The sequence below is a fragment of the Varroa jacobsoni genome, unplaced genomic scaffold (genome assembly GCF_002532875.2).
Source record: "Varroa jacobsoni isolate VJ856 unplaced genomic scaffold, vjacob_1.0 scaffold_832, whole genome shotgun sequence".
NCBI classification, from domain to species: domain Eukaryota; kingdom Metazoa; phylum Arthropoda; class Arachnida; order Mesostigmata; family Varroidae; genus Varroa; species Varroa jacobsoni.
This window is the reverse complement of record NW_019213734.1, coordinates 127,619-147,954: the sequence shown is the minus strand read 5'-3', so window position 1 is coordinate 147,954 and position 20,336 is coordinate 127,619. Positions and strand designations below refer to the sequence as shown.

At 40.2% G+C, this 20,336-nt stretch overlaps 2 long non-coding RNA genes across 3 annotated transcripts; one reads left to right on the top strand and one right to left on the bottom strand.

Moving 5' to 3' along the window:
• The first annotated feature begins 241 nt into the window (after window positions 1-241).
• Window positions 242-4,266, top strand: LOC111264202 (uncharacterized). Of its 2 annotated transcripts, XR_002682745.2 has the most exons (3): window positions 242-570; window positions 1,300-1,510; window positions 4,178-4,266. It is a non-coding gene; the product is annotated as an uncharacterized LOC111264202 (long non-coding RNA). The 2 variants fall into 2 exon arrangements; XR_015312609.1 differs by lacking the exon at window positions 1,300-1,510.
• Window positions 4,267-13,286: 9,020 nt separating this feature from the next.
• LOC147752979 (uncharacterized) lies at window positions 13,287-17,542 on the bottom strand. The gene is made up of 3 exons (XR_015312608.1): window positions 17,232-17,542; window positions 14,466-14,883; window positions 13,287-13,761 (listed from the first exon to the last, which is right to left on the bottom strand). It is a non-coding gene; the product is annotated as an uncharacterized LOC147752979 (long non-coding RNA).
• Between the last annotated feature and the right edge of the window lie 2,794 nt (window positions 17,543-20,336).

Sequence of the window (20,336 nt, the reverse complement as noted above, 5' to 3'; positions counted from 1 at the left end):
AAAGCGCGCGCCACATTCAGCTAGATTTGCAAATCTGACGGCATGAACATGTACTCCTCCGATGGAAATACACTAAAGGTTTTGGAACAATTTCGTATTAATTGGCTATTTGTTTTTTATCGGAAACAAATGATGATGACTAGTGTAGATGTTTAAAAATCAGCATTAATGAAACACAAACTGTAATCGCGATCTAGCAGATGAGAGCAAAGCCAGTACGTGCTATTTAAAACAAAGACTTTGACATTAGTCTATCCGTAGCCAAAGAGAGGAAAGCAAAAAGACCGCGCCAAACAGAGCAGACGGCTTTTAAGAGCAGCGAAAACAATAGTTGCGATGGTAGTCCATAAACGGGACCATAGTAGGCTACACATAACGCTTAGGCAACCCAATCACACAATTAATACACTGTGACAAATTAAATTGATGAACGCTAGATTGTCCCGAGCGATCTTTTCAGTGATGGTTGTTTGTTATCGGACGCACCCCTCGAAGCGCGCGGGGTAGCAACTCATGCGCAGCGCGCAAATAACACTGTCTTATTCGTGACGGCATTAACGTCTTCAATCGGTACGAATTGTCCCTGTGAATAGATGCCAGAATCAACAAAGACTACACTTAACGGAGCGAAAAATTTGTCAGCGACACGAGACTGATATTAGTATTTTTACGTGCTGTTCTCGTTCGTGCATTAGTCTCGTCTCAAAGACTTCTACCGCTCGGCGCAGTAGGCCTTTGTTCTGGACGGCTATTTTGCTTAAAGGTTCATCAGTAGTTCTGTAATTACATTGTTTAATTATTATATAGCTGTTGCACAGTTATAGTTATGACGATTCGGATAGAAATTTGCTCTAGGAATGAAAAAAAAATCTTACTCGTCCAGATGAAGGTTCGATACGAGGAGAGGATGACCGGCAGGCTCTTTATCTATTAAATTAAAGAAATTTCATTGTTTAGGCTACAACTAGTACGTACAACTTTTTATATAAAGAAATTATTTAATATATCACATGGTTTGTTTATATAGTGCTCCATGTTTTTTTGATTAGTAGCATGAGCGGTTTGTAAGCGTCTGTTATTAAGGGCTTCAATTTTGCCTTCAGATGAGTGCAAGCGTAAAAGTCATAGACATGAATGTTAAGATCCCCCTGACCACGTATATATCAACTGCACATGTATGCGATAGCTAAATTAACTATTTCAACAGGAAAAAAGAAACATAATTGTTCCCTTTGTTTTGTATTGTGTTACAATTTCCTGTAGTCAGTTCGGTTATCATGACTTCATTGTACATTACAGCACTTATGAACGACCCAAAATCTGCCAGATACGTTGATTTTGTTATCGGCCCGTAACAGGACAATCGTCTGGGTGATCCCTATGCGACCCATCTCCGTGCATCTCTCGTCTACTGTTTCTTTGCGAAAAACCTTTTCTGGGAAACCCTTTTAACTTCACAAAACATACGAGCGTAGAGAAGGATCGCCAAAGATGCTGATCGAATTCATCGGTACTAACAATTGTTCTTGTGTGTATTGCGGCGGCATTTGTGGTGTTCTAACAGCCAGATAATTATCTTCGGAATGAACAAACATAAGTTAGCGCGAATATTGCCGTTACGCTCAAGGCAAAGTTAACGCGCGTAGCATTCGAGTGATGTGGTAAATGTAGATCAATCTGGAACTTACCCACATCTGAAACAACTCTACTGGAGACAGCAGAGTGCTCTAAGATGTATTTATCCACACGTGTAGTCTCGTTTTCGTAAAGCATTTCTTGTTTGCCAACGAGTGGTCAAGACGGAAAGGGAAATTCTTGTCCGCAGCCCCTGCTGCTACTAGTTAATATCGTCGCCCTACATACTATATCATATACGTAAACGGCTACCGTCAAACAAACCGCATTTGCCATGCTATTGCTTTGCCGAGTTATGGCGATACACGATAAGTTCGATACACTCTAAGGATATCCCCTTACACATGTCGTTCCTGGCACCCGTTACTAGTTTCTTCCTCGCTACGCTTTATCTCCTCTACTTTTATCCGGCCGGCCCTGCGTAAGCAAGATTGTGCCAATTAATCAACTAGATCAAGTAAACAACCCGTTCGGGTGTTCCGCTCTGTCTTCAGCGCGGGGCGTTTCGAATATCGGTAGCAATCGAGTTCTCGGGAAAGCGGCAGCGTCGTTCAGCGTTTGCGCTGCTTTTTTTGTTTCGAAATCACTAGGTACGCAGCCCGTTAAATAAAAGGGACGACTATCATTTATGTCTAAATACTGTCGTCGCTTTTACGTACCATCGTCGCTGCCACTTGATGACTATACGCTAGAGCAGCAACATAAACAGGGACATTATTACCGACTGGAACAGTAGCAGTCATAACCCACTGGGCTGGTTGGTGCAGCATAATTCTTTGTTATCGAAGCGCAAATAGATCTAATCATTGTTAGCGGACGCACCAAACGCCACGAGTTCAGACACAGTGAGAAGCTTTTCGCGCATGCATCATAATACGAATCTATAGTGTTACACCCATAGTGCCTATGCTGACGCCGCTATGCGATCGAGATCACTGAAGGTAAACGTATTACTAGTATTCGGGATGAAGACATTGTCGTGGGACATTCGCTTATGGCGGCGCTATATTTTCGAAGTGGGCGGTGCCTTGGAAACATCGTTACGGTTACGTAACAACAGGAGAAACAAAGAATAAGAGTGTTTCTGGTAGTAACAGTTGATTTTTGCTTGTTGCTTGGTTACCTAGCTCATTTGAAAATATAGAGTCGTGTAATAATGATCGCCAACATTTACTGATGGGTCGTGCAAACTACACTAGCTGAAGGTGGGTATACTTAAGCAGATATCATACGCATTTGGATCAATTTATGCTTCGCGCGGGAAGATCTAGAGTAACGAGTAGAATAGGCCTCGACCGAGAGCCTTGGCGTCGCGGTACACGTAAGCAAACGGCGCCATCTGTCGTTTTGGATGCCGCTTTCGACTCTGTTTTTTGCAGTCAATGAACACCCAGCAGCAGCTCTCGCACGTGACGCTACGGTTGCCGCAGCTGTAACAAACGAAAAAAGGCACCTTGCGATCACTGAATAATCGATGTATTTTCTGAATATTAATATATACATGTGTGTGTATATATAAGAGACAGCCACTTACTTGCATGCACAATGACATATAATGAGACTGTTTTCGTGATTTTTTTAAATCTTTCGTCAGATGGTATTAAAATTTTTTGGTAGGAAACGACAAAGCGCATTTCAGGCGAATACACTATATCTTCTACAGTCATCTAATATCCGTCGAGATCATATAATGGAGTAGGTATAGATCGACCTGGATGATCAGAGGCCTGTTAGTTATAGTTTATAAAGTTATATAGATATAATTTATTCAGCGGTATAGATTACCCTTAGTCACTGGAATTTGTACATTTGCATTTGGCAATAGGATCGCTAGGACGACCTAGAGAGGTTAAGGATGCTCGAGTGACATAAATTTCTGTTGTCCTCTGTTATTTTGTACGCTTGTAATTGTAATGGCGCACGTGAGTAAGTCTTCATTACTAAACGACACAAATATATCCCCGTCCATATATGTGTATGATCTATATAGTTTGTTGACAGGTAGATACATGGCACTTGCTACGACGGGGACGGACATGGATGTTAAAATAAACCTGAAGGTAGATCACAGGGCATCCGTTATGAACAAGTGCGTATGATATCAATAGACAATATTTTAATTATCAACTGCATAGTTTGCGTCGAACCTCTCCATTTTGTGTGTGTATTCATACGTTGGGGCTAATTGAAGACATCAAATGGACTATGACCAATAGATGTGCCATGTATGTATATAGTTTCTTCTGATTATTAAGGTAAACCTTATTTTTTAGACTGCCACAGGTACATACAACAAGCTTATATTCTTCGTTTCATTAAAGCAAGCGCTTCATTATTAAGTGGGTCGCTAAGTAATCAACAGGCTCCCAGATCGAACAGTTGTCATAGGCCAATTTATTCATTAATTGTTTTCATTTATTCGACTAGTTGTTGTTGTGTGAACCTGGCAAGCGTACACGTGGCAACTAGATAAATAGCCCTAATCACGTGCAATTTATAAATGTTGTTAATTAATTCTTTCGTTTTGTTTATGCTATTCTAGGCCAACCAATGACTTCTACAGTACCACGCTGAGCACGGCAAAGTATGATTCGTTATAGAATAAATACTCAGGTGTTATATATATATATATATATATATATATTTTTTTTTTGCCCAAATCGTGGAGATGAGTGGTTCCGAGAGAAAAGAACGGGTTCCTTGTACAAATATAGTATTGAGATAATCTTTTCCACAGCGTATGAAGTCCTTATGGTATTTGAGGCTATGCTTTTTGCTTTCATAGCTTGTCTGCGTCTCTACCGATATGTATTGACCTACTAAATTGATAGTCATAAATAGGACTTTATATTATATTTTTAACCTGTTTGGAAACCTGTCAACAATGTTATGCACAAATCGTGTACACGCTTCTGGGTCTACAACAAAACACGAATTGCATTTCCTGTATGGAAATAAGTTTTCAGAAGCTTTACATTTTCGATGCCTGACAACCATTAGTCTATATTGAAGGTATGGAGCAGCATACAAATGTACGATTGCATACTCTGTGTCTACTACGACATCATCTAGGCCTGAAGCTGAACACCTGCACGTATGATAACGATGAGGCCGATCATTTTGCACTTTCATATGCTTATCTCAAAGGTCGAGCGGAAATTTGCCGACACTATAAGATAGCACCGACGGTAGCTTCAGCCAATGGATGATAATAGCGTATATGACTCTTCACTTTGATAATAGCGAAATAGGTAAATATGACTTTTCACTATCGTTCTAATAAATTTCGTGTGCTTGGTACAAGGTACTTGATTTTAAATATTAGATTGCCTATAGATTGTGTTCAGTTGAACTTTCTCCCCCCCTCCCTCTCTCTCTCTCTCTCTATCTCTCTCTCTGATTCTACCACAAATAGACATGTACGTATCTATATATATATATATATATATATAGGCCATCACATATGGCCTGCGGTAAGAGCCACGTATGGCATTCGAAGACACCAATGGAAACCTACCCACGAAGATTATTATTAAGCTCATGCATGTCTCTCTTAAGGCGTTGGGACGATCGATATCAAATCTGCTTCTTTTGTCAAGCATCATCACTACGATTACATCTATTAAGTAATTTTTAACTGTAGAAGTTGCAAGTTTCTTGATGTAGGGTGTTTCAATATTGTATTGATGACTACCACTGATTTCTTGAATCCACCTAAATGGGTACGATCAGAACAACGAGGGTAGGTGCGTTTGCTACAAATAACTACATATTGCCACCTGTCTAGTAAATCTTTCCATATAAAGAGGACACAATTGAGTTGAACCTCTACGATTCTTAGCTGGTTCCCAAAAACGAGTAGCGGCGCTGCGGGAATATACATATTAACAGCATCAATTATTTTCTAGTAATAACAAAACAAGTAATGTTGATAGTCTAGGATAAATTATAACAATCGTTCCCGTTCCCTACGCAGAACTGCCACGACAGCGGTGGTAACCAATAAGGTCACAGCTTGAATTTTATGCATATATAAGTAACATAATATAAGAACGACGCGACGCCACACGATCGGTCAAACGCGTAATTACCTGAAAGTTATAACTGGGCTTGGCTCCTTTTCCAACACAAATATGCTAGATAGGTGAATAGACGGCAGTTGGCGTAGTCGATACTATGCCAGGCTTAGCTGTAACGGCCATAGGAGTAACAGAAGGCCACATTTTAATAGTATCTATTTATGTTTAATATTATAGGAAATAGTTAGGCCATCGCTTCAAATAGCTAAACGAGGTGTTGTACAGGGTGACTGAATATTACCAGCGAATGTTATTACATCTAGACGAGCTGAGTTTGGTTTAGTCCTTATGCTGAGCCTTTACAGCTTGTGTTTGAAACACTATTTTAGACGGTGGCTCTCGCAGCTCCGCTGGTACAAGAGGAGCTAAGTGCATAAGGTGTGGACTAATGGGCTGGGGCATTTAGAAATCGATCGATTCGATCCCAGCCTATATATATTTGCAACCCCCGAAAAATTGCTGATTTGTTCCCAGTAAACCTTATCTTTCTTATAATCTGAAGCACAGTGACTGAAAGGTGTTAAATGTCTTGGTCGCCAGAAACATGGCGGCCCAGAAAGGTATCTGTTGTTCGTAATCAGATCAGCGTTGGAGCGAGCGCTTTGTCTTGCTGCGTTTAAACAGTGTTATCTCGGTTCAGAGTGTTAAAAAGAGAATACGTGACTCTCTAGCATGCTCTAATGACGGCGACTTTCCATGGCCAGTCCTGAATAGCGGGCTGTTATCGCAGTTCACTCTGCCATGATAAACTGTTCTACTAGAAACAAATCACAGTGTTTATATGCTCGGTTGCCATTGGCCTCAGAGCCCTTTTCGTTTGTTACAAAAGGTCTACGTTTAAAATAAGCCCTCAGAAAACACTGAAACACCCTGTACACAGAGATAGAGCACACAATGTAAGACGATAGCGAGTTAGACAAACGACAGGGATGGCTGTTTAATAGCTGAATCAGTGATACCTTATTCATAGATGTCATTCTAGCGTCGTCTATGATATCTGTTTATTAGAAAGTGAGGAAGCTCCTACTGCAGAAACTGCGACATTTGCGAACGCCAGACGACTTGGAAAAGTAGCTGGGGGCATTTGCGCAGATGTAGGTCACGGCAAGCCGACCAAGACTCATCATTTTGCGTCTTGTAGCAGCGTATTCATAATAACCGCAATCATGCTTATAGTGATAATGCCTGGTGGCAGTCGCTCTTGTCAATTTATCATAAAGAAATGTCGATACGATAGGACCCCCCAGCATTGTAGCGTAAAGGTGGGGAAGTAGAAACAGGGTATAGGGAAGTGGTCACAAACAGACGCTTCGTTTGCTTCCGGGTTAGACTTTGCTACTACCTGCCTTTGAAGTTTTAGTGATGTGTTATGTATGCGGTACAATACAGGGACAACTTTCTTAAAGGATTTACTTGATTTGCTTGGGATTACGTAAAGTTTTAATAGGCAAGGCAGGCGCTATAGAATATCTTATGAACGTAGCCAGTGCGAACATCGACGAGCGAGCCAATAGTCTTATTACTAAGCACGATATTTTGTCCAACTCACGTAGAACCTTTTTTAGTATTATATCAAGCAATTTCCTTTGATACTTTCAAAAAATGATCTTGTTAGGAAAATTTTGAGCACAGACTTAAATAAGTTTCTTCGGTATTTTTAAATCATGGTCAAATATTTAAATTTAAATGTTTCTATGATTCACAACGGTCGATCCATAGAACTGGCGGATCAATTTTTCTTTCAAGAATCGTTGTTGGTGTTTTCCGCCGAATGCTATTAAACTCCTAAAACTTCGTAAATATACCACAAAGGTACATATATGCATAGAAATAGTGTGTACGCTATTCAGAAAACCGAAGTATAAACCGTACAATCTTCATACTTGGAATAGAAAACCCAGCTAGACCCGCACGAGCAGTACTCGTTTTCATCGTGTGCAAGTTGCAACGCCCGCAGCCTTTGTGATCGCTTTTCCATCGTTGAATATTTAATCATTACTTCTGTCCCTATCCGTTATACCTTCGCCAACATGGTTCAACAATAAATGTTCACTTAAAAGCTCAAAGTGTCATCGCAACAACAACAATAAGCGGATAAAAGGCATTGATCTCTTAGATCCCAACAATTTATTTTAAGCCCGACTTATCCTGTTTAGGTGAGTCTTCTTTCGCGGCCGGGTTTACCATTCAGATCTTTCCGAGATGATGATGATGATGAATGAGGAAGCGTTCTAGCGCTTCAGGCTTTTTGCGATGAAGTATTACATCGAAGTGCTGCTTGTAAGGCAATAATTCTGATTTCGGAATATATTAATATCAAACTGTTTTGTTCCGACTTGCACACCTCTAAACATTTAAACTTTTTACAGTAATTACGTGCAGATACTGCACGATAATGACATGAAACGCATGATACATCTTCGGTATATGATATAGTTTAGACATCTATTAGAAAACACCCTGGTCTGCTCAAAACACTCGTTCAATAGGTGCACTCACTCAAAAAGCTAACGTTTGTAAATTCCAAACCTAGTAACAGTGAATCCGAAACGCTCTGAACGTGAAGTTTTTAGTTGTACGAAAATTCACCTCCAAAGAAAAGTAATAGTACCGTGTGTTAGAGCAAAGTACCTCAGGTGATATGGGTTGGCAGTGAGGCTTTCAGCTCGTAACTAGATCTTACCGAAGCAATTGAAGTAGCCCTGTTAAAACTTGTCAGTAGTAGAGTTGTTTCGTTAGTAAGTTCTGATGCATCGGGTTCAGTAAGCTGAACATCTCGTTCAGCATCTGTAGAGCTTCAACGCCATTTTTCAAATAGTCTAACATGCATTTCGTGGCGGACAAGCTTAATTTAACCTTAAATAATCTGCTTAAGTACAACGGGCCCGAGAGAAGGCACCGTGCGCGATAAAGCCTTGTCGGTTGCTACCATTCTAGCAACTTAAATTATTCAATACAATGTTTCGGGCAAAATAATATTCAATTTAGCAATTTTCTACTAAAATTGTTTCTTCTACGCTTTGTTCGTAGGACTTGTGCCTAAGGCTGTCGCTAGAACGAGGTAATGAGAAGAGAATCGAACGTGCATGGTTTTTTTTCGGTCTTCGATGAACAACTTCAGAAATATGAACTCCTGAAAAGGTTCTACATAGACAGCGTATAATTGCGTATCATCTATCCAAGCGAGTTTCGTTCCGAAAGGTCCACAATTCAAAGACATGAACACTTAAAAGAAAACAGACGAGAACGTAACGTCTTTATTGAAGCGATTTGATTCGTAAAACGGCGGAGGATTTTTTCACCTAAATTGGCCATCTAGACGGCACGTTTGGAAGCTAAAACGACTGAGGGGGTGCAAGAGGCGCCAAAGGGAGCAAAGGGGAGAGCATAACAGAAATAAATAAATTTTTTCAGAATGCAAAGTATTCAAATTGACTTTGGCAGCAGCTCAATCGTCGTGGCCTATTTCGCTCCGTCAACCTTGAGCAAAATGACCTTTCTACATAGCTGTTGGATTAAGGAAAGCGGTAAACGTTGTGGCGTTTGATCATATTTCAGACGACGTATCTGTTTGCGGTAAGGACACGTCTTGTCGCTCTTTGCGTCCCGTTTGTAAAATAAAGCGCTAGAGTATTCAACTCAATGGTTTATCTGCAATGTACGGCTCTAATACATTGATGACGCTTAGTTGAATGTGAAAATAAGTGAACCCATAGCTAACTCACATGTGGTTTTTATGTCAGTTTTGCTTGATTTACGAGAGGCAAAGCTGACTTTTGCCAGAGAAAATTGTTCAGAACAATAGAGTGGCAACGTTTAGCAATTAATATTGAATTCGATAGAACCTAATTTTCTTTGTAGGCTTCGCTGGGTCTTATTAAGGCCTTTCAGACCGTTGCTTAGTATGACTGCACCGGTTATTATGCTGCTGTTCAGATAGCGTAAAGACTGCTGGGTTCCCCAAAATAGGTTTCTATGCCTTTGATTTACAACATCGACATTCTTTTCGCTCTTGATTCACAATTGTACTTTATGGAACAATCGCATGATTTACAATGAAGCCGATCAAGCGCGACCTTGCTCCAACAGGACCATTTATTTCAAGATATTCTAATGCAATACGAGCAATAACAATAATAACAACAAAGGCAATGAATGTGAATTTATGCTTTACGTCCAATTAGTTTACACGGGCTCTGCGTATTGTTATCTCGTGATCTTGCTCTCTCTTCAATATCTACTTCCTCCTGTTGAAACGGAAGCTCGTAAAGATGTAATAAATATCGAAATAAATGTCTTGTGTCTACCCTTGACAGCGCTCAATCTATTCTGTAGTTCTTTTCAGGGGGAATACAAGACGACGTAATACTCTACCTTTCATAAACACGAAAGCAGGCAAAACTTGTTGGTTTTTCCGTTTATTTGACTAAACATTCAATTTTCTAGAGCTTACGGGAATGATTTTGTAGCAATTCAGGCAAAGTACTCTGCTAAAAGTAACGCTCTCGCCTCGTTTCGTTGCTGAGCCACAACAGACATTGTATCGTCAAGCTTGCACATAGGCAATCCGTTCATATCAGCTTCTCCACGACAACCTGCCGTTTATAACGAGGATCTACTTGGAACGTTATTCTGAACTAAGCCGATTTCAATTTTGCAAGAAGTTCAACAATGAGCACATTGTGCCGTTTTATTCTGGAAACGACGCTCCTTTCGACATATTTCCCGCAGTTGTAGAAAAGGTTTCAATAGATTTGTTAGAATAACGGCGTGTTTTTGTGCGAAAGAGCGTGTGGTTCTATCGCTCCATGCTTTTATTAAAGTTTGTAGACCTTTTAAGTACGTCACATAAACAACAGAGAATGTGTAGTGTATTTTTCAATGTAATATTTTCCACTCTAGCAATGAATCATACGGACAAAAAACAATTCTATAGATACCCTTTTTAGGCTACTAGAAATAACGAATAAAAGTATCCCATTTAGTTTAATGGACTTTTCGAGGTGCCGTTGTTTAATTCGTTATTTTTAACGTGGTTGTTAAGGGTTCGGCTTTTGCAGCCTGTCTCGTTCATAGGCTTGAGTATGTCTAGTGACGAGTGCATCCCGAGTGCAGAAATGTTCCAATTCGACATGACGGATGGGCCAGCCGATAGGGTTAACATAAACTTTGGCCCTTTTCTTGTTAGGACCCGTTCATCCTAATTGGCTTCACGTGCTATATATGGGGAAAGAACGAAGGAGTACCGGTTGGTCCTGTAGACCTATACCCATCGAAGCTTAGTGAAGCAGACCAAATCTGGTAAGTCCCCAAACAAAATAAGAAGCCAACAAAATCGACTCAGTCTGTTCGCCACCTAACTAAAACCCTTGGCGGTAGAAGGGTACGTCAGTGAAGAGCAAATCTTACTTTTTTTGACATCAACTTCAATTATGTGAAATTGTGTCTAGAGAGAGTAAATCCCGTCGGAATCAGTAGCTGTACTACGTATAGAGTTTTGGCTCCAAGCTGGCTATTTAATGCTAATTAATGCGGAAAAAAATGCCTACACTAATCGAGTTTAGTTCTAGTAGGAACTGACGCGACGAATTTCAAAATACCAACCCAACGTGTTTCACTAAAACTTAACGCATAAATCAAACGTTAAAATTGACTGACAATAGTTACTATTCGATCATGGCGTAGTGAGTACAGGATTCGTACACTAAATTTGAGGGGCACGTGAGAGGTTCAAACCCGAGCATATACCACTTAAACACTTTTGTTACGCGCTGGAAATCAGCCAATCGGCAGTTCAGGACAACATTTAGGCAATGACTCCATGGCGAATGTTCGCTAAACATGAACATTAAATAACAACGGAATATAAACAAAAAAAAAAAAGGCATAATTATGTGTTATCTACCAATTGATATTTTCAACCACGTTTTACCTGATTCCATCCGATGAAAGTAGGAGATTTCAATTAACCGTTTTAGCGTAACCTCTCTGCCTAATTAGTGCTATGCTTTGCCCTTTATAGCGATTGTTATTAGCCCTGAAATATGACAATGGAAGAGATTCTTTTCGCCCATTTGGGCCATATACTTACCCCGCGTTCAAATGCTACGCAAAGTAAGCAGCGTTTCGGCGAACAGTAACAGCAGCAGCAGCAGCAGAAGCAGCAACAGGGGCTGCCGAAGATAAAGCGATTTGTAGAGTAAGAAGCCATGTCTGATCCATCGCCTGTTCTTCTATAATCATTTGGACATTGCCGCGGTAGAGCATAAGCCGGGAAAAACTTCATCATCTCTACCATCGAACCAGAAAGAGTCGCCGAACAGGACGTTATTGTTTGCACAAAAGGGCGTCACTTACGGACTAGACCCATTTTGAGCAGGTAAACACTCCTAAAGGAAGGGGCGCATTCATAGGTGATCATAGTCAATCCGGCCATTTCCCGATGTGCTACGCGCGCTAGTCAAGCTAGAGCGTTGTTTAATATATATATCATGTAACATAGAACCTGCTTTCTACTCGAAAAATTAACATTTCTCTGATATTTCCCTAATTCGCGTCCTATAGTCGATAATGACTGTACATGCTCTTACTTTAAATGCCTAGTTAATAATAGTATTTTTCATACAGGGTTCAGCACTATGGGAAGTTGGGCAAACGTAACTTTTGTGCAACCTCATTTTCTTTTGTATTCTGCAAATAGATATTTAGATAATGGCGCTCATTCTAAAAATAAGAAGGACAGTTATTGCTAAAGTGTAAATAAGAATAAATTTAAAAAAAAAAACATACAATTCTATCGACAGCTCCACATTTTGATGGTTTATAAGCTACAGCTTTTCTGGATTCTTTCTTTTCCTCGTTAGTTTTCAATTAAATGTAACTATCAATGTGCATGCATCCACAAAGCAAAGAATAAAAATAGATGGCATGACCTCTTACCTTTGAACCCGGTGTTAAACCTTGGTTATTCTCCCAAGGAGCCGTTAGGCCTTCTAATTATACCATAATGTGTTCATAAAGTGACTTTTACACTTCTATAGGAAGCGTTCGAAACAGACGCACTTCTGGACCTGTTAATTTGCGCCATTTTTAAATGAAGATTACTAAAGTTCATAATTCAAAATGGCCCAATGCATCGATCTGTCTGAATTAGGCATCCTAACGGCTGTTCAGTAACTAAAAGCAAAGTTCTGAGTGTCCGCCTAAGATGGATCGACATTCGTAAATGTGTGTGGATCGATAGGAAAATAAAGTGGATACTCCAAGCTCGATAACAAGAAGCAAATTTCGTGTAAGGCCGCATGCGTACAAAAGTACTATTAACAAAAAAAAACAGAATGTATAATGTTGCGCAAAGCTGATGTGACACTAGAAAATTGGCTTGTCCATTTGATTACAATATACTATTCTTTGCGATAACTTTCTGAGCATGGGGCAAACCTGGCCATGGCTATCAGAAATACGCCCTACCTGCTTTTAACATATCGACTAGAACACCTCTGTGAAGAACCAGCGAATGGAATTAAGTTATACTAAACATCCGCAACATTGGGTTTCCTTTTGTTTATTTGATACTCTTTCGGTTAAAGTTATTCCCTAACATATTGTTTTCTTGCGGTCAACAACTACGAAAATATAACACAAATCTTTTACAGTCACGATAACCTGTGCGGTCTTCTGGGCGATCTGGCTGCCATATTTTATTGTTTTGAACTTCTGCAGCTAAGAACAATAATTTAGTCACGGTTAGGCTTCACGGGCAAAAGGGATTTCCATTTCATTCACCGTCTGCAGCATTTGACCTGAAAGTGTCTAGTTAGACGCTTCCACGGGTTACAATTCTTGCAAAGGTAAAGTTCCTCTCCCAGCATTAAGTTGCTTAAACATCCAACCCCCGAGTCTACGTGGGAAGATTGCTGAAGATGCGCCCGCGGCGCGATTCCTTCCATCGATTGTTCCATATGTGAGGTTAATCTGTTGCGTAAACATGTCGAATATGAAGTGCCGACCTCGCAGATATAGCAACATTGAGACAAACATGCCGTCTCTATGTAGTAACGCATAAAAAATACACTCTTAGCTACACCTTGCGGTTATTGTGCTAACAAGAAGTAGGAAAAATAATGTGTTTATATTTTTAATTTGTGAATTCGAGTGAAATATATGATTATGATCCAATGTCATTCGTCGCCGCACTTGGTGCCTTAGCTAACACGCCGACACACGTTACCTTTTTATTCATTATCTTAAAAAATAAGTGTTTTTAATTGCAGATCCGCCGTTGAGTAATCAATCATCGTTACATCGGGAACTTAAAAAATTTGCGCACTTGAAGGGTTCCCGAACAATTATGGTAACTGGATTCTTCGGTTAACACCCGAATTATCAAGTTTGATAATGTTTGAATTCGGGTAAAACGTACATTCGGGCATTACGTAGAATCCATAATAATCATATAATGAAGCACTCGTCACGCATTCCACGCACTTCTGACAAGTTCACGAATAGTTACCTACCTGTGTAAATATTTTGCAATTGAAAATCCCTCCTTGTTGTATCCATTTAATGGGGATATTCAAGCTACAGAGATAGCGACATAATCCACAGGTAATATATACAACGACGACCCGAGGAACCTAGCGCCGGGGGTGATGGGCCAATGGGACAAAATAGTGAGCGGGGTAGCAAAAAAGCGCCCACTGATAACTTACGATAGAAAAGTAATAGGAGTACGAGGTTGCCTTTACTTACTCTTTCTCTTTGCCTTCGTTTCATTCCGTTAGCTTTTGGCGCACTCGTTTTCCGCATTTCGTCCGCTGCTTTACCACGTTCTTCCTTGGGTGGTTGGGGAATTCATCGGTGAAGAGTGTGTCTAGGAACGTCGCACCGCAGACGATATCAGCGGAGCAAACCGGTGTTCGGGCGGCCATCGGGGGAGTGTCGCTATTGACTAATTCAGGACACGTTCACTTGCCGATGTCATCACGATCGCTCTGTGATTCCAAAGATGAGCTAAGCGACGTCGAAGATAGTGAGTGGGGGACCGTCGAATCAGCAGCAGACTGTGCTCAAAGCCTTCTTTTTCCCTCAAAAGACCCATCCGGGTTCGATATTCTGGCAAAAAAAGACCAGCTCATCGCTGGCGTTATCTGTGCTGCGTTGGCCGTGTCTGCAATATTTACCATTTATTGCTTCACAAAGCCCGTAGAGTTTTTTCAGATATGAAACTTTTACCAAAACGACAACAGTCGTCAATGAGTGAAATCTACGGTTGAGTGGTGTCAGTGATTAATAATGGCACTACGCTTATTCACTACCTATTATAATATCGAAGATAGTAAATCGAAGGTATTTGTAATAAAGGATTAAGAGGATTTGTCGTACGCCCGTATGAAACCGCTTGAATCACGGAGCTGGAATAGCGCAGCGATACAGCAGCTAATTTTCAAATATATGTTATTATATATCGTCTATTATATATTATATATCGTATATTAGGTATTGTCATGACAAACGAAATTCCGATTATTAGAGATTTCTGAAAAAAGATTTCATGTTTTCACTTGGGGTCTCTCATGGAGCCCGTTTTACGACATTGGAATCCGATGATGAGTCAAGCCCGGTTTAGAAGATAAGCATCATTTGCCGACGAGACCCGCAAAGTTTCAAATGTGATCCGTCTCGGCAAAGTACATTAATGGTGGTTTTGCTCGATAAGCTACTATTGATTAGTCAAGAAAACGTCGACTTCTAATTCACATCTGCCTTTGCACTAACTTACCTATACGAACACAAGGTGTCTTGTTTTATCGTTCTATAAATATATGGAGGAGCTGTCTCCTACAAAATGCAGATAGTTGAAGCAAACCCAAACATGACCCTGATATCTCATTGATTGCTGGCTTTAAGTATATATACGATAGCATTAAGTAAGTATTTTTGTACTAATAGACGATCTAACGGACTTTTAATCCACCGAGGCTGAGTGATCATTTGTTTAGGCAACCGCCTTTTCTAAAAATGACCGTTCAGAATTTACAAATAAGTGGCCGCCATATTTGCAGCTCTATCCATCCTTCATCAACGCATTTCGTTTGTGAATGTGAAGGTTATATGCGTCTGACGTGTAATAGCTCTAAAGCCCCGAACAGCCGGGTTACTATTCACTGATAAGGTCAACATCATTTTCTCAAATAATGCACATCAATTTACGCCTGTAGTAAGCCCATATTCAGAATAATTTCGGTCTTTATTTAGATAGGCAGGCTTTAGTACAACCGTTAGTGACATACGTCGATTAGTGGAAAAATGCGTACGGCTCCACTGGGCCAAGATTTAGCAAAAAAGCTTAAACCCACGCGGGGTCGCAAGCATGGGCATCTACGCTCTACTTAGTTCAAAGATGGAATTTTCGATCTGGAGGACGTACACCTATCCCTGCCGGCAATCCAATATAGATGAGGAACTCGTCAATTGGTCAAAAAGATTGGGCAAAAAAAAAGATGACAACTATTTATCATATTAAATGTATGGTCTTTTATGAGAAATTAGAAGCATGCGTGCGTCATAAATGAAGGAAAGTGCTTAAAAACATACAGCTCGTCATCGACCCCTCGACGCCGCAACCGACATCTGACAACACGCGGACACATTGATAGATTTGTATAAAGAATTGTTGCGGGTGACAGACAGTGGTGCCTTCACGTCGGTATGAAGCAGCGGAACGGACGGATAGCTACGGGAGATGGGCCTAAGCCCAAAAGTTAACAACAACCAGTTACACCGACTGAACGAGACTGCCCAACGGAAAAGGCCCGATGGACAAAGGAAAGTCATCGTTCTCCATAGCAGTACCAAACCACGCCTGGAAAAGGTAGGTAAAGCGGTCCTGATCTTATAAAGACGCCACCAGGTAGTCTAGCTTCCGCGCTGACGCAGGGCCACCTTTTCAGTCACCGGCAACTTTAAGGCTTAAGTGTAGATTTCATAGTGAAGAACGTTTCAAAAATTGGCTGGACGATTTCGTTACTACCTTGGAATAGGCTAGCCAGAAGGAGTCAATAAATTGACTGAGAGCTTAAACAAGGCAGAGGAGAATTACAACAAATTCATGCTAGATAAATTTGTGGCGGGTATTCGTCTAAGGTACTGTATTTTGCTGAATCATGGTGTCCCCGTATACGTTTTACACTATGCAAATGAAGTAAACGCGACTGCTGAGTACGCCTTATACCGATGAGAACGAGGAACTGCCTCTTAAGGTTGATATTGTGAAGCGCAGAATTGAATAAAATTAATTTTGTATTAGTAATACGATCGAAGCGGCTCATTGCAGTCAGAGAAACAGCTCATGGAACTACTTATGAGATTACCTGGGGTTATGTCAAGTTACTATAGAACAAACCTAATTTTTCAGCTCGAGCAGTAAAATTCACTCGGTCAGTAAAGCAAAGTACACACATTTTCGTAAAGGTAACTGAGTCAAAGTGAGCTTGTATAGATAAAAACCACACTAACCTAGCCGTAGGCCATAGGCCGTTAGAGAACGGCCGAGAGAGAACTAGGTAGGCGCTAAGCTCAGGGCCAACTAAAACAGATGAGAAGTGGTTCATGAAATAGTGCCTTGTCGAACTGATGTAAACAGAATATAATCGGAAGGCAGATACGCTGAAATGAGGTTTGTCATCGCTATGCCCATAGAACGTAGTCACTCTTATGACCGCAGTAAATTTTACGGGTTTACAAGTGCCTCATTACATACGTGCGGTCCGAACGTTTCGATAAACACCATATACTTGCTAAATAGTAGTAGACGCGGTAGCAGCGAACCTGGCGTGTTATTTATGTATTTGAATAGATATGGATAACGAAATCGGTGGGCCAACATCGAAACAAATTAGATCAGGTTTCTATACAAAGAAATAAAAACCTTTAAAAAAGCTTTTAATACAGAAATGGTCATAGGGTAATTTATATCAATGATGAAATTAAGCTTGCATTATGGGAAGAAAGTAAGCTTACAATTAGAAAACGTTTGCAGTTACATTTGTAGTTTCCAATTTTTCCTCATATTAGAAAATAACTGTTCTGAGCATCTTAAAGAAGCCGCTCTATTTGACAGCTTGCATTTTTCACGCGAGACACCACATACAAGGATTCTAAGGACATATGAAACTATTATATATTAAATATTTAAAGTAATCTACGTGACAAAATTTCGATCATTAATTTAGGCGATCTTCGTATGCCGCCTGATGGCGGCGCCTGAAAAGGTTTCCACTAAAGCCTCTCGCATTTTAAATCGTAGCTCTTTACGCATGTTCAGCGTTGCGCCGTAGCGAAGTTTTAAAGATTTATAACGGCCATTTACTCTGAAATTACCCTTCGATACTTCAAATGAGCTTCAATGCCATACACAAATTAAAGTCTTCCATTTTCAATGTTCACATTGTTTTAACCGAAATTGCCCTTTAGACAAAGGTAATTCAAAAAGATGTTAAAATATCGCTTGGGTCTGTTGTTTCTATTGAGATTGTACAGCGTGGCCAACAGATCACACGCACCCCCTTTTAATCGCCATTAACTAAGCGTAGAGAAAAACTGAAGTGAACCGCTTTTGCCAATGAATGGCTAGGATAGTAAGCGAAGAACTATCTCATTTGAGAGCGCCAAAAATCTAAATTTATGCCGTAACAAATGAAGATTGGATCTAGCAACAAATTTAAACGATGTGGCACATAAAAGTGGCACTCGACGTTCTGAACTAGCGGAAATCGACTATGTTGGTGCGCCCCGCACGCTTTCCTGTGCAAGGAATTCTATTTTTATTAGACGTAAAAATAGATCGCTTGTTGCAACGACGGAGATCAAAGATTCAATTGAGGGAATGTTCCTAACTTGTAATATTATTATGATTGTCTAGTGTTGGATACTGGAAAATCTCAGTATCACGTTTGCCCTCTTCTGTGTCTCAAATCTCACCGTAATCAAACTTTAGGGTTAGTCCTACTGCAGGTTAATGTACTTTCTATGTACAACAGATGCTGCTGGTAAATCTTTCGTTCGTCGAAAAAAATTGCTCGTCTATTAGTATCGATGCATCGTGTACTCGTTATTTCACTATAGGAATAGGACAAATTTTCATGTTTGCCTCAAATGTTAATGTAGAACTGGTACTTTTACGTGTACGTATCTATAGAGGGCCTGGACACTTCACTTGAGCTTGTCATAGAAGCATATAGAATTATAAAGGTGTTCATATGGGTAAAGGTCGCATTAAGAAATAATCGCATCGTCGTGGTGAAGTAGCTCAAACGATATGCGTATCTGTGTTGTTAGATTGTCACGTTGCTGACTGATCATTTTTGTTTTTTAAAATAATTTTCTTATTAATAATTAAAAGAATTTTACTATCAGTACGTTATCGCAATTTCCTAAAAATATTAGCTCGACTTTGAAGGCTGCTATTTACTATAAGTGTCATGGAGAAATTGCTCATTTCGTACGAACTTCGTATTATCGACACGGAATGTTATGTTGATCCTGAAGCATGAATTTTCTATTGACAACAATAACGTGTCCCCAAGAGGCAGTTTACGACGGCTTTCAGCGTTGCCCCATTTGTCCATAAACGCATAACAATTGCCACTATCAAGCTCGATTTTTCACCGAGCTAAGCTATAATACAAGCAGATTTTAATTTTTGCCGTTGTTGATACATTTTTAACAATACGATACCACGCTCTTATAGGTTAAAGGCAATACCGACAGCTGTTCACCGATAGAGATAGCTTGTCGTTTCAGATAAAGTTTATTAGAAGAGCCCCGTTCGAAAGGAGCCAGGCTCAAGCTTTCTCACTTGCGTATCAAAAGCGAACATGTCTTATACAATAGCAGACCCGAAGAGCAGCATTTACACATATAAAACACAGGATCCGTTAGCAGATATAGAGGAAAAAAAGAAGCGTTAACTGAACGGTACATGCTTGGCTTTAGAAATAAATACCACCATTAATAAGATTTCGTCTGGAAAGAAGAACCGACGAATGTCAGTGAAATAACGTTATGTAGCGAGTCGCGACCGTTGGGCAGTCGTAGCAGGGCATGTTTGTTCCCAGAGCGTGAGTTTCTAAGGGGTAGAACAAATGACTCCTATAAAGGGTTATGACGGAAGTTAAGGTCCGCCACCTTCGTGCCAGAATTTGTGTGTTCTGGAGAAGACTTTTCGTTTGATTGTATTAGTAAGTTTCGTAGAGTAACTGTTTTAGGACCGCCAATACATTGTCCACATCTGTTTGTACCGGCACAGACGTATCTACACAACGATTCACATGCCTTTCAAAATGCTATCGCTCTTTTCTAAAGCATTTGGTGTTTGCACATATATCAATGGTAATTACTAGGCTATATTCGTTAGGTATCATTGTTTCTGCAGTTCATTATGGTTACACATTATTTTACTTTACCTTAATATATACAAATTTGCGAGCATCTGTAAGCACAAGTTTAATCTTCAGAACAATTTAAAAGCCGTCCGGCGTGCACTATGCGATCATAGGTCGCGATCAACACTCGGACGACCTAATCATCGATAGAAATGGGATGAAAGTTCAAGTTCTACCT